The sequence below is a fragment of the Canis lupus genome, chromosome 11 (genome assembly GCF_048164855.1).
Source record: "Canis lupus baileyi chromosome 11, mCanLup2.hap1, whole genome shotgun sequence".
Lineage (NCBI taxonomy): Eukaryota > Metazoa > Chordata > Mammalia > Carnivora > Canidae > Canis > Canis lupus.
The window spans coordinates 46,877,542-46,892,276 of NC_132848.1; the positions used below are offsets into that span (position 1 = coordinate 46,877,542).

At 45.5% G+C, this 14,735-nt stretch overlaps 1 protein-coding gene across 23 annotated transcripts in view; it reads right to left on the reverse strand.

The window, feature by feature from the left end:
• INPP4A (inositol polyphosphate-4-phosphatase type I A) overlaps positions 1–14,735 on the reverse strand; it is a 134,893-nt gene that overhangs the window by 66,108 nt on the left and 54,050 nt on the right. For 2 of the 23 annotated variants that reach the window (XM_072768036.1, XM_072768041.1), the window contains exon 1: positions 10,450–10,589. The exons of 20 other annotated variants lie outside the window; for them this stretch is intronic. The gene's annotated coding sequence lies outside the window, so the exon portion shown is untranslated. Of the gene's footprint in view, positions 1–10,449; positions 10,590–10,667; positions 10,711–14,735 lie in introns of those variants that run through there. One more of the 23 variants, XM_072768051.1, reaches the window with a different exon arrangement.

The window sequence follows — 14,735 nt, forward strand, 5'->3', positions numbered from 1 at the left end:
CTCAGAAAGTCAGGCCAGAGATCTGTGTGTGGCTGGAGTGTGTTGTCACCTGCATGCACAAATCACCCCCACCCCGGGCCTGCACTTGGCCACCTTTTTTCTCCAGCTTTCCACTTCCCCAAGCCCTGTTCTCTGCTGGTGACGCAGAACAGGCAGCAGTGGTAATGGGTTGGCCCAAGTTAATTAACTAGCCTGCCTCCTCCATTTAAGGAATATGGTAGCAGATATAAGACAATGCCTTAACCCAGATTCTGCATGTCTCCGCCTCCAAGGGAGGAGTCAGTCACCTTGGGTGGGTGCGCACATATTCCCCTCAGCTGGGGCTAGGGCCCAGAAGCAGGACAAGCCCAGACGGTTCCAGCTCCCCCCCAGCACCACCTCCCCCCACCCCACCCCCGTTTTCCCATCTCAGTCAATGGCAGCTCCATCCTTCCACTTGCTCCAGCCGAGAAACAAAATCAGTGCCGGCTCCTCAACTACTCTGCCTCTTGTACCCCACACCCAATGCATCGGTGATCCTTCCGCTCTACCTTCCCCACACATCCAGACTCCAGCCTGCCTCAGCACCCCTGCCCCACTGCCCTGGTTTCTGACAGTCCCTCTGCAGCTGTCTCTACATGGCACTGGAGAGGCCAGGAACCTTTCTGCCAGCATCTTCATCTGGCTCCTACCTGGCTTGCTTGCTGTTTAGACCTCCCTGGTCAGCCAACCTCTTAGAGGCTGCTCTTCCTTGGAATACAGCAGAGGGCAGTCGCCTCACCTCCAATATGTCCTTCCTAAAAACCAGCCTCTCCAGAAGGTCTTTGGGACAGTCCAGCTTAAAACTGACTTGTGGCTCATATATAAGCCATGAACTTTGGGGGACTGTCTGCTAGAACTAGCGTGAAAATAAGTAACCCTGAAAAAGTGCGTAGAAGGATTTGTGTCAAGCAACACAGGCACAAACCGTGGTTTGGGGGCTCACATCCAGGAGATGAGAGAGATGTGTTAATAGTAAGTGCTTATATGGGAGAAATGCGGGCAGCAGATGCAGAAAGGGGGCCTGCACCAAGGGGTCTTCTGGTGGCCTCTGCTGTTCTGAGCCCTCCCACACCCCACATCTCTTAAGCCACTTTTCTTAAGCACGTTTTTTTCCTTCTACGCTTCATGCTGTTTCTTCTCTATAAATGGACAATCTCTTCAACAAGGGTCTCTCACGGACCAGGCCTTAAGGACACAAAGATGAACAGGGGGACTTGGTCAGGAAATGCATGACCAGAATTGCAACAGAAACATGAATGGAGGACAATCTGAGGACCACACTGGTGCTGGTAAAACATGTTCCCAAACCCTCCCTCGTGGAAGGGCTGTCCCCTTAACTGGCAGGGGTGCCCCAGGTGCTAGAACCAGGGATTCTGGAGGCTCTTTCTCGGTGGGAATCAACCCAGTATTGATTCAGTCCTCTCACTCCCATGCACCAGGCTTCATTTGTCACTTGACTGCCACAGAAGTTTACCAGAGTAGCACAAGCAAAGATAATGGAAGCACTAATCACTGTATTCTATTGTAAGAGCTGCCTGTTTATTACTGAAGACAATGCACACCAGTGTCAACGCATTCTTCTCTCTCCTAGAAATGTCCATGACTTTGACAAGTCTCATGTCTTTCTCCATTGTCAGCTTGGCCACTTGAAGCCCTCACACAATTAACTGAAAGTTCACCTATATGTCAGCCAGGAAGGCCTCTCAGGAGCGCCAGAGAAATTCCTAAGTAGCTGTGTAAAAGAACTGTATCCAGTGTATATCAGTTCCCCCTGTCAGTGAAGACATACAGCTCCCGGAGAACTAACAATCAAAGAGATGAGGACAACAGCTTCCCCGTGACCCATGGGTTAGCTTAACTCCAACTGTAGGTCTGCAAAGGACCAACCTGCCAATGAAGGAAGATAGCATCTCAGACGAGATGCTCCCTACATCCAGGGCACTTACTCGAAGCTTGGTTCCAGGAGATGCAGCAAGTAAGAACTCTCTGGCTCTTCTAGAGCTGGGTTGGGGACCTGAGCCCTAACGATCAGCTGGGTGTGACCCATTCACTGCCTGAGACTGCTCTTTCTCTTCCCCTTTTTTTTTTCCCCTGCTCAAACCCAACACTATAACGTCTGGCCTGGTGCCTGCTTCCACCAGTCCCTCCACCAGAGCTGGCCCCCTGGAAGCTGGGCCCTGACTTTCTTCAGCCACCAGGGCAGATGCCACCTGGCTCTGCTTCTCTCCCCTCTCCCCTTTGCAAGGGATCTGTCCTTTTACCCCAAGGAGTGGTGGGAGGGGTGTGGCTACAGCTGCTTAACGTTTTTCAGTTTCACAGTGCAAAGAGCACGTGCCCTCCCAGGGGTGGTGGCTTACACCCAGCTACAGCAACTCCCAGTGCCTTGCCCTGACAGTATGTCCATTCACCCCACTGTTCCTAAGGATTCAGTGAAGAGGCCATCATGGTGAGGGCAGGTTCTGGGTACTCCTGCTATCATGGCCAAAACATCATACTCGACAGCCAGAACACTTGTGCTGCAGCCTGGAGAAGCCAATTCAGAGGAGTTTGAGCAAAAAAGCACATCTGTCATAAAGGTTTAGGATTGACTTATAAAACTTGAATGGGAGTGGCTTAACTGGCCAAAGGACCCCAATGTCAGCAGCACAATTTGTCTGGGCTCTCCTCTGTTTACCCATGTCTTTCTCCCCTTCCCTGAAAATGAACCTGTGCTCATGATGATGTCAAGGCAGCCGACAGCCCCCAAATTTACTCCCTAGGTCTAGCCACTGAAGAGGCTGAATGCATGGACTCTCCCTCAGTTACCCATGCAGCTCATTCTGGGGAAGGCACTCCAAGGGTATAACTTGGGCCAGGTGCACCCAGGCCAGAGGCTGGGGTCACACTGCAGCATGAGTGCTCCCATGAGACCATGAGTTTGGTGGGAGAGAATCCCCACAAAAGGGGTGAGGGGGGAGGCTGGAGGGAATCCTCACAACTCACCACAACTTTTAGGATCCAAATGGAGAGATTCTGTAGCAAGTTGTCCTCAAACTTTAAAAAAGTTGAAGAACTCCCACTGTTAAGTAAATGTTTCTCATATTGTTTAAAATAGATAACATAAACATAAAATGAGGTACAAACTCTCTCTTCTCGGAGCTCTTCAACTACTATAAAATTAAAAGAGATCTATACATCAACTACAAGACCTGGACATAAATGAACTCACGTTTATAATAACATGATGAGGCAGGTGTGGCCACAGAAATCCTCACACAGGGGCACCTGGGTGACTCAGTGGTTGAGTGTCTGCCTTTGGCTCAGGATGTGATCCCCAGGTCCTGGGATCGAGCCCCACATTGGGCTTCCGGCAGGGAGCCTGCTTCTCCCTCTGCCTATGTCTCTACCTCTCTCGGTGTCTCTCATGAATAAATAAATATCTTCAAAAAAAAAAGAAACTGTCACATAAACACAACTGACTGACCCCAGGGGGCCTCTCCTGCCCACAAAGGCCACTTAGTTTACACAGCAGCTATGTGGTCAAAATAACAATGGCCAGCAGCCACCATTCCCCAGAAACATGAGTTGTCAAGCAAGGCAGATGAGGGGAGATATGTTGACACCTCCCTGGACCATGAACAAGGAGTCTCAGGGTCCCAGATGGCGGGACATGTGGTTTTGCTCCCTCATGACATCAAGAGGGTTACAGGGGAAAAAAGTGCAAAACATAATTTTATGGCTCACTGTGTAAAAATGCAATACTGAAGATGCCGGTCACCTTCTTTGAGTCTCCACAGTGAAGGGCTCCTGCTATGGGCCACTAAGGTGGCAAACCAGACAGTGGCTGCAACACTTCCCCGCGTGAAGAGCACCGTCTGTCCTCCCTCCCTTCAGTCTGGTCACATAGCCTTATGCTCCTCCAGGCATATCTGCTGCTACTGGAGTTTCTCATCATGTTTCCAGCTCACAGGAGTAGAAGGTCAAGAAAGGAGACAAGTGCCCAGCCTCAGATGCCTCTGGCCGCTCACCTGCCTCATCTTATCCAGGGAAAGAAACACCCTGTCCAGAGATGCCTCAGGTGGAAAACCCTCAAGGGCAGCCCAGCCCTGTGAGCAGGAGCAACAATTCCGCTGGCAAGTGCCGCCTGCGCCCCCTGGTTCCCCCTCCTCACGCCCCCCTGCCCTGGGCTGCTGGACAGATGGAAGTCAGGCCTACAAGGGACCCGAGCTTCTTCAAGGTCATGAGCCTTGGAGCAAAGTCAGGACCTGAGCCAATGAGCCAACCCTTCACTGTCCTGCACACTTTCCAACAAGCAAAACAGCCTGCAGGGCCCATTAATTCAAACTACAACCAGATTCAGGTAAAAGGCACAATCCTTTCCCTTGGCTAGTTCCTCATTTTTTAAGTGCTTTCACATATATTTTTTCTTAAAGATTTTATTTGAGAGAGACCGCAAAAGAGAGAGCACAAGCAGGGGGAGCAGCAGCCAGAGGGACAGAGAGGGAGAAGCAGACTCCCCACTGGGCAGCGAGCCAATGTAGGGCTCGATCCCAGGACTCTAGGATCATGACCTGAGCCAAAGGTAGATGCTTAACCAACTGAGCCAACCAGGCGCCCTGCACATATATTATTTTAATTTTACAATGTTTATTAGAATATTACTTTCTTCCCTCCACCTCTTTACAGGACCCCTAGGAAGAAAACATTTCAGATCCAAGACAAACACCATTTTTTCCTTTCCACCCCCACCCACGTCTTTACAAGGCTTGTGTGGTCACAAAGTCTCTTCTCTAACCCAAACTCCAGCCTTCATGTTAAGCTACAGATTGGAGAGGAAATGGACCTTCCTCGAGAAGGCAGAAGAGAGAACTTCAGGATGGGGGAGGACTTCTTGTGTTACATCATTGATGTTTGATTTCCTCTACATAAGCTGAAATTAAGTACCTCAAAAAAATATTATCAATATTTTGTTAAAATATTTCAAAAGAAATTTTAAAGCCTACAAAACTGGGGGGAGGGGCAAAATAAAACTAAAAAACACAAAACTCTATGAATAGGGTAGAAAGACAAAACCTAGTCAACTATATTAATACTAAAGTTAAAAAAATATATACATATATAATGTTCTATAATTGATGGTGGAGACAGGACTTACATAAATACTGTGATATGTTTCAATAGAAAAGTAGATGGGAACCCCTGAACCAGTAAGTCATGACTCAACACGTAGTTTCTGTGGTGACATGTTAACCCGATTAGTAGGGGTTCCTCCACTCTTTTTCTACAACTACTGTGGCTTTTAAAATTTCTTCCTTTCTCTTTAATGTTCCCAACAGGTTTTATTTATTCACTGTAGAATATCCTGGTTTATAGTAAATAAAGAATATGTCAAGGGGCTTTGGGAAACAGTTAACATGCTGTCCCCAGCTCACACTGATGACACATATTCCACAATTCAAGAATAAAACATGCATCCTCCCTCTCTTTACAGAAACTCCCACGTCCTCATTGAGGTTTGTCAACGGAAGCAGTACAAGGAAATGAACCAGCTCACTACTCAGGACAGTGGCTATACACATTAAAATGGCAGTCCCTGTGTAGAGAAACACAGGCCTTAACCAAGGTTAGCCTACTTGGGAGATCCTACAGTCCCAAAGACCTGCTGGTACGTTTTAAAGATTTATGTATTTATTTGAGAGAGAGAGAGAGAGAGATTGCAAGCAGCAGAAGGGGCAAAGGGAGAGAGAATCTCAAGCAGACTCCCTGCTGAGCATGGAGCCTGACACCGGGCTCAATCTCAGGACTCTCGAGATCATGACGTGAGCCGAAATCAAGAGTCGAACACTCAACCAACTGAGCCACCCATGTGCCCCTTTGCTGGTACTTTTTGTTAACCTAACAGCAAAATGCACTCCTGGAAGGGAAGCTGGGCACCCACACCAGCTCCCAGAGAGGTTAGTGAGATCCAAGCCTGAGGCTGCCTGAGCCTTTTCAGGATGGGAAGCTCCAGGATTATGCCAGGTCAGTGAGCAACCATGAAGCCAGGCTTTGGTTCTGTTTACTAGAACCAAATACTCAGGCAACTTTCAAAACTCCATGCTAATTCCAATGGAGCTTTGAGAAAACAAAGAAGGATCCAGCTCCTAGGGCTTATCTAATATGATAGCTATAGGTTTACTTCAAATTCGGGCATCTACATGCCAGCATCCGCCATGCAGAGTTTCCTATCCAACCACATGCACAGTGCCCCAGTACCTCCCCCTTGCTCCTGTTGAACCCTTTACCATCCTCACTTCAGCACCTTCAGCAGGATGGTACATGGGCCCGAAGAGGCACTTAGAGGCTCACTCCTGATACATGATTTCCTTCTAGACTGTTTACAGAGCAGGACTGACAATAATTTCAAAGTTCCAATGTGTTTCAGATGATGAGTTGGGAGGATTCAGTTTATTTTTATAATCACTAGGAAAGCTTGTTTTCTAATTCAGAAGTGTCAAGGTTGGTTTCACAAGAGAATATAAAGCTTTCTGAGTAGCCACAAAATTCCATAAAGGGCTATAAATGTGAAGCAACAACCACAGATCAATGAAATGCTGGGAGGACAAAGTTATTTCTGGAACAAGGCAATAAGCCAGGAGACTAAGGATGACTTGCCCAAGGCCTCCAAGTGGGCAGCACCCAACCAGGCTGATTTTGGCTTCTGCACCAACAAACCAAAATTAGGGAGAGAAGTCTGTCTTTACATACCTTGGAAACAAAGTGGGTCACACATTCTGTAAGCTTTACCATATGTAAATCTCTGGCAAAATGGTATGTTATCAGCTTACTTGAGATGCAAGAGAGAAATGCTGTTTTAAATAATCACTGTTGGGTGGAGCATGTAGAGAAACTCTGAAAGGATTTTTGTGTTCCATATTTTCATATAAAATAAAAAGCAAGCAGTCCCGATTTTTACATGAGACTTCTCTGGAGAAAAGGTTTTACAGTTTTAGCTAACTCAGTTGCATTATTTGGTTGGTTTGGGTTTTCTTGGTGGTTGTTTGTGTGTGTGTGTGTGTGTGTGTGTGTGTTTTCTCTGACAATGTGATATGGTAGGATTGAGATAGGGAAACCAGCTTTTTGGCTGATCAGCTGCAAGTTAGTCTGGCACCAAAGAAAGTCCTTTCTTTCACCTATTTCTCCCATGTGTTCTTCCTTGTAAGGAGGAGAGTGCATGACCAAAGCTGAAGAAATCAGGATCCCTCCCTAGGATTGCCTCTGGTTAACGGGGTGAGAAGGGGTGCCAGGGCTTTCTCACTAATCAGTGTTTTCCCTTCACAGCCTTCACATGTGTGGCCTGGAGCAGTGAGTGAGTTCAACTGGGCAGGAAGAGGCACCTACTGACACTTGGTGTCCTCGTACTCAACAGCAACACCTGCCATGGCACACCTTCCCAACCACCAGTGAAGATTAGGCCAACAGAGGAAGAACCAGGGCGCAGGGGGCAGAGGACAGAGAGGAGCTCTAGGGAGGTCTCTGTGCTCATCTGGCAAGCCTGGCCCACCAATGACCAGCAACATTTGCTGACAGGAGTGTTCATGGAGGCCTGTAATCTAAACTGCAGTTGTTCATTCATTCATTCAAGAGGTGCCAAGCCAGATACTTAAAGGGGACACACAGGTGAGTCAGAAATGACCCACAGTGTAACAAAGGAGTAAGACATTCAGACAAGACAAAATGAAATGCATGCCCTAGGCTTGTGAGGGAGGTAAGTCTGGTCAAAGATGATCCAGACAAGCATGGACAGATATGACTTTAAAAGGCACAGGCACACTCAAGGACAATTAATTCAGGGACCAGGGAAGCCCAGCATTCTAAGGGACAGAGAGAACAGACTAGAGAACCAGGCAGGGTCAATTCGAGGTAGCCACTCACACTAGACCACAGAGCTGGGCTTCAGCTAGTAGGCATGAAGAACCCTCTAGGAAAAATCTTGGTACTTTCTTAAACTCTCCTACTGGGCTTTTGAGAACAAACCTCTTGCTTACCTGGGTAAGCTGGGGCAAGATGGCACCTGACATAGAAGGGATGGGCAACATCTACAACAGACACTTGAAAAACAACTCTCCTGTCTTGGCAGGTCTCCAGGGCGTTCCAAAGGTCACTCTGTCATCACAACAATTAAACCTAAAGCTAGGACATGCCACTATCTGGAAAGAAGCACTGTTCAATTCTGTAAATAAAATAAAACCCAATGACATCAACAACCACAAAAAGAACTAACACCACTTGGTAACTGAAGAGGCCAAGCAATTCAGGTCTATCACAAACACCTTAGTCCAGGGTCATCTTCCCCCTGTAAGGGGGCTCACCCAAATAACCTCACCCTAAGCCGAGCAGTAGTGAGGCTGCTACACAAAGTTGCCAGGAACATCTTCCCTTTTTCTGTGGCCTTGTTCCAGAAAGATTCCTAAGCTGGTTGTGCTTTTCTTTAGAAAGAGGATGCTAACCAGTCAGGCTATCTGTGCAATAACAAGGAAAATGTCAAGAAGTACGTTTGCCATTACTTGGTTTTTCTCCCAAATCTGCAGCTAAGTTTTGAAATGTGAAGAACACACTGGGAACAAAGGCCCCCATAAAATGCCTCCTTGTCATATATCATATATAAAATTGCCATCACCAAGAGCAGTAACAACGAAAACTAATTAAAATCTCTACTTGTGCTTTCACTTTTTTTTTTCTTTAACATTCTTGTTAACATTCTCTAAGTAATAAAGGGACTAGGGAAAATGTGTCTTCAAAATTTACTTTCTAGAACTGCTCCCATCTCCCACTAGAAGAGATCTGTAGAAAAACTAAAAAACTGGAAGCCAGGATGTAGGACATACATTTCCTAAGCCACCTCAAGCCCTCCTGCCAGCCAGCTTTGGGTCCTGCCTCCTTCAGCACAGGCCAAGGCGCTGACAATAGAGTCAGAGGGGTAGGCCTCCACCACATGCAATGTTCTCATCTGGAGAACTCAGCCAGCCCCAGACAGGTATCACCTAACACTCCCAGGACTCTTATCCAGCCCATCACTAGGGGTCAATGAGGACTGGACTTTTATATAGGGGCCAGATGTACACCCATCAGGCAGGTGTGAACACACTCACATCTTTTCAGAATACCATGCAGGAAGAGAGCAGGCACAGATACATGAAGACAACTGAGGTCTTGGATCAGACCAGAGATACCCTGCATCAGGCCAGAATTCTCCTATCATTGCTTGGCTAAGCAGCGCCTGGTACATCAGCATATTTATCAAACACAAATAAGGGGCAAAGAAATGTCATTGAAACATAACTTGTGTAGAGTCGAAGCTGTTGGGCTCTTGGTCTGCTTTAGGTTTTAATTCAGCCATCAGATCTCAGGACCACCACCAACTCTGGGCACTTCGGCATTCCCTCTGACGGATGCAGCCCCTCCTCCCTTTAATCCCTCGTTTACTATCTACACTGCTAGAGTGCCCTAAATGGTCTAAATTGTGTTCATTCTGCTCTGTCATTTGCTCCTCACAACAAAGCCTGCCTCAGCCACAGAGAATCATTGCTCCCTGTGTCAGAGAGGATATGCCGTGGAGAACTAGCAAGGCTGGGACAGACAGCAGGACTCTGGTTTCCCTGGTCATCTTACAGGTTAGCACAGATATTGGGTACTTCCCAAATGGCAGGCACACAGGGATTATGACTTCTACTGTGACCTTACACTGACAGTTATAGATTTTTCTTTAAATAAAAAAGGAATTTTCTTTAAATAATTTCTTTAAATTTACATGTAATATTTGAACCAGTTAAGTATTTTTTCGTATATATATAAAACGCATTTAATTATTCAGATATAAGGCTTACACCCATCCCTCCAGAAGCAGACATGTCCCCTTTAGGACACTGGGCCTAGAGCAGACTGCGTGGAACACGCCATCCCATCTCCATCCCCAACGACCAGCCAGCTGTTTCACTGTGGAAAGGCTTGACTCTAAACCTGCATCCCCTGTCATTAAGCTGGGGAGACAGTCTCACCTTAGATTTGTTGCAAATCTCAATTAAGAAAGTGTGGATGTGAAGGCTTTGTAGACCAAAGGTTACTAAATAAAATTTAAGTGACACAAAGCCTTGCTAAGGGTCAGATGAGACAGAAAGGCAAAAAATGCTTTAAAAAGATAGCAGTCAGCATTTAAATCTTTAAATGACACATTCTTTCTGGAGAATGAGACAGCCTGAGGTTGTGAGGAGTAGGAAGGTTTCCCCAGTAATTAGATCCGGGCCTGCCAAGGGCCTCTCTTGTGGCTCCACTGGGCCCACAGCAGACACAGGGACAGTCTACTGGGTGCCAGGCCCAAGTTACATTCAGGTCAAAGACTGAGGCAGGCAGATTGTCACCCTCACCCTCCACCTGATCACTGAAAATAACTGATGTAGCTTAGAAACTTACAGCTTCTCTGGGATGCCTGGGTAGCTCAATGGTTGGGCGTCTGCCTTTGGCTCAGGGCGTGATCCCGGAGCCCGGGGATCGAGTCCCACATTGGGCTTCCTGCATGGAGCCTGCTTCTCCCTCTGCCTGTGTCTCTGCCTCTCTCTCTGTATCTCTCATGAATAAATAAATAAATAAATCTTGAAAAAAAAAAAAAGAAAGAAAGAAAAGAAACTTACTGCTTCTCTAGAAAGGAGACTCTCCCCAACTGTCCTTGGAAGATCACAAGGGCACAATCAAAAGACTGTGTGGAGACCAGGGGTGTATGAGAACTCTCTGTACTTTCTGTACAACTTGGCTATGAATCTAAAACTGATCTAAAAAACAAAGTTTATGGGACGCCTGGGTGGCTCAGCAGTTGAGTGTCTGCCTTCAGCTCAGGGCATGATCCCAGGATCCAAGATCGAGTAACTCATCGGGCTGCTTGCAGGGAGCCTGCTTCTCCCTCTGCCCGTGTCTCTGCCTCTCTTTCTGTGTCTCTCATAAATAAATAAAATATTTTAAAATAAACAAACAAACCAACAAATACAAGATTCATTTAAAAAAAAAAAAAAAAGGACTTTCTGACACTAATTCCAAGGGGGTTGTTAGCTGCCCTGCCCTAGAAGGTCTAGGAAAAAAGGGGAGAGAGAAGTCATAAGAATGCCTACAAACATACCAGTGGCTAAGCCTTCTAAGGTATAAGTTCTAGAGTTCTGTAAGCATCAGACTTCTTGCAGCAACATTCTGAAAAGCTTGGAAATTTCAAAGAAAGTCAAATAAATATAGTACTCTGCAGATCTTAAACAAGGCTGGATGAGAGGATTAAACCATGTACCCAGGGAAAGGTTTGCACAGAGAAACTGCAAAGCAGTTCTAAAAATACCATGTGATTATCCACCACTACTGTTTCAGGGGGGAAAACAGGGAGGAGACCGAAATCCAACACATACCTGGCATTGGGTAACACCAACCAGAGCCACAGTCCCCTCTGGCAGGTTGACAGCACCACTTAAATGGCTTCTGTCACCCAGCTGATCATTAACAGGAGGAGGACAGAGAGAAAACAATCTCCAAAACAGCCTTATTTGTAATTATCTTTCATGCTTACACATTTTGAGTTGGACTGCCTCCCCAGTTCCTCAGTGGGTCAAAGCTTCAGTAATGCTGGTGGGTATCAAGAAAGAACACACTAGACAGATGTGTTAGGATGTTCCAGCTGCTTAAACAAAACACCACGCACTGGGTGGCTTAAACAACAGAAACCTAAGTTCTCACAGTACTGGAGACTGGAGGTCCAAAACTCAGGTGCTAGCAGGTTGGTATCTCCTGAGGCCTCTCTACAGGGCATGTAGATGGCTGCCTTTTTGCTGTGTCCTCACATGGCCTTTCATCTGTGAGCCCCTCCTCTGTGTCTCTTCTTCTACTAAGGGTACTAGCTGTACTGGATCAGGGCCCTGCCCTTATGACTTCATTTAACCTTAATTACCTCTTTAGAGAGGCTATGTCCAAATATAGACACACTGGGGCATCAGGACTTCAACATATGAATGGCGGTGGGAGGGACAAATTAGTCCTCTAATCTAATGCAATGCCCAAGTCCAGCATCTGAGTTGGTGGCAGCTGCCAGTAGGAAGTCAAGGACCAGAGGTCCTAAAATGACCCTCCCATTTCTGCTTGCAGGAGGTGCAGTATCCTCACACTGAGGCAGAGAACCTGAATCCCTTCTCTCCCCTCTGGGCAACTGACCTGCTGGGATGGGGATGGGGGGAGCCTATGGTCAAGCACTAACCAGTCATTATCTCATTGAGTGCTCAGGGCAATCTTTTAACATTTGACATCCAATGTCAGAGATGGAAAAATGACCAGTTGAAGGTCATTACTCAGTACCAGAGCCAGGAAACCTCAATCCCAGGCCCCAAGCTTCTCTCTCACTCCCCACACCTGCTCTCTATATCTTTACAACCTTCAGGTCAGGCCTGAATGCAACATTTAAAATATATCTTTGACAAAAAGACCTAGAATAAATCGGAGCCAGATGAGGGCTCTCTCTAGGAAAGGCCGATAAAATTTTTTTCATGCAGAATTAAAGAAAGTCAAATTCAAATATTTAGTTTGTACCTGTATAATAAAAAACCATCTGGGAGCACCTGGGGGGCTCAGTGGTTGAGCGTCTGCCTTCGGCTCAGAGCATGATCCTGGAGTCCTGGGATCAAGTCCCGTATCAGGTTCCCTGCAGGGAGCCTGCTTCTCCCTCTCTTATGTCTCTGCCTCTCTCTGTGTCTCTCATGAATAAATAAATAAAATCTTAAAAAAAAAAAATCTGAACAAGAGCAAGAGCACAGGCATCTCTGTCTTTTTTGTTTGTCTCTTCCCCATTTATTGTTCTCCTCTGCATTAAGTGATATTTTCTAGTGTGACCTTTAATTACTTTATCCACACAATTCCAGTAAGACAAGACAACATTCCTTCTATGCAGTTCTATTCCCTTTTCCTTTTTGTTCAATTATTGTTACATGTATCATTATCTATATATATTAGAAACCCAAAAACATATTGTCACTATTTCTTTACTATTACTTCAAGTCTTTAAAGAAGGTGAGGGCAGGGCACCAGGGTGGCTCAGTCAGCTAGACGTCCAACTCTTGATTTTGGCTCAGGTCATGATCTCAGGGTTATGAGACTAAACCTGACATCAGGCTCTGTGCTGAGTGTGGAGCCTGATTGCGATTCTGTCTCCCTCTCTACCTCTTCCCTACCCCCACTCAGATGTGCACCCTCCCCCTCTCTCAAAAAAAAAATCTTTAAAGAAGCTGAGAGAAGGAAAGCAAGTGTGTATTTACAGAGTTTGAAATATTAACCTTCTTATTTACTATTTCTGGTTCTCTTCCTTTTATCCTGTGGATTCAAGTTACCTAACACAGTGTAATTTCCTTACTCCAAGAAAGCTTTGCTCCCCTTTGCCTCCTTTATGCTATTATTGACAAATACATTACTCTTCTAAATGTTACAGTCCCAACAATATAATTGTATTCATATCATTTAATAAAATTGCTTTTTAAATCAGCTAAAAGAAGAAAGGGGGAGAGACACACATTTATACTGTCTTTTATATAATAACCAATCCTGGCATTCTCGGTGTCCTCATATGGATCTGAACCACCGTCTGTGGTCATTTGTTGTCAGCAAGAACTTCCTTTAAATGTCCTGTAAGACAGGTCTGCTAACAACAAATTCCTTTTTTTTTTTTTTGTTTTAATTTTAAAACATCTTTCATTCACATTACTAAGAGGCAGTTTTGCTGGATATAAGGTCCTTGGTTGATGGGGTTTTTGTCCTTTCAGGACTTTGAATACACCATCCCCCTGTCTTCTCCATCCCACCTCCATCATGTCTAGGGGATGTCCACTGTTAACCTTACTGGGATTCTCTGGTCCAATCTAATTTTTCCCTTGTTGCTTTTAAGATTTTCTCTTTTACCATCTTTTACTATGATGTGCTTGGATATGAACCTCTTTATATTTATGCTACTGGAGTTTCCTATGTTTCTTAAATGTATAGATTATTTTTCATCAAATTTGGGAAGTTTTCAGACATTATTTCTTCTCATATTTTTTTCTGTTCCTTTCTCCTCACCTGCTGGTACTTGTACTATATGTATGTTGGTATGTTTAATGATATCCCAAATTTCTCTGAAGCTCTGTTTTCATTTCCCCCCACCTCCCTTATCATTTGGAATGCATAATCTTGGGGTGCCTGGGTGGCTCAGTTGGTTAAGTGTCCAACTCTTGCTTTCAGCTCAGCTTGTGATCTCAGGGTTGTGGGATGGAGTCCCATGTAGGGCTCCACACTCAGTGAAGAGTCTGCTCGAAGATTCTCTCCCTCTAGCCTCCCTCCACTCATTCTCATTTTCTAACTCAAATCTTTTTTTAAAAATGAAATGCATAATCTCTACCACTCTATCTTCAAGTTTATTAATTCTGTCTTCCAATGGTGAACAACTAGTGATGTGGTCCTCTAGTGAATTCTTCATACCAGTTATTTTATTCTTCAACTCCAGAATCTCCATCTGGTTCAGTTCTTGTTGTTTTTAAGTAGGCTCCATGCCCAACATGGGGACTGAACTCACAACCCTGAAATCAAGAGTCAGATGTGAGACTGAGCCAGCCAGGCACCCCAACCATTTGGTTCATTTTTATACTTTCTAGATCTTTACTGATTTATTCTCTAATTGGTCAGATGCATCATCATGTCAGTCTTTGCTTCTT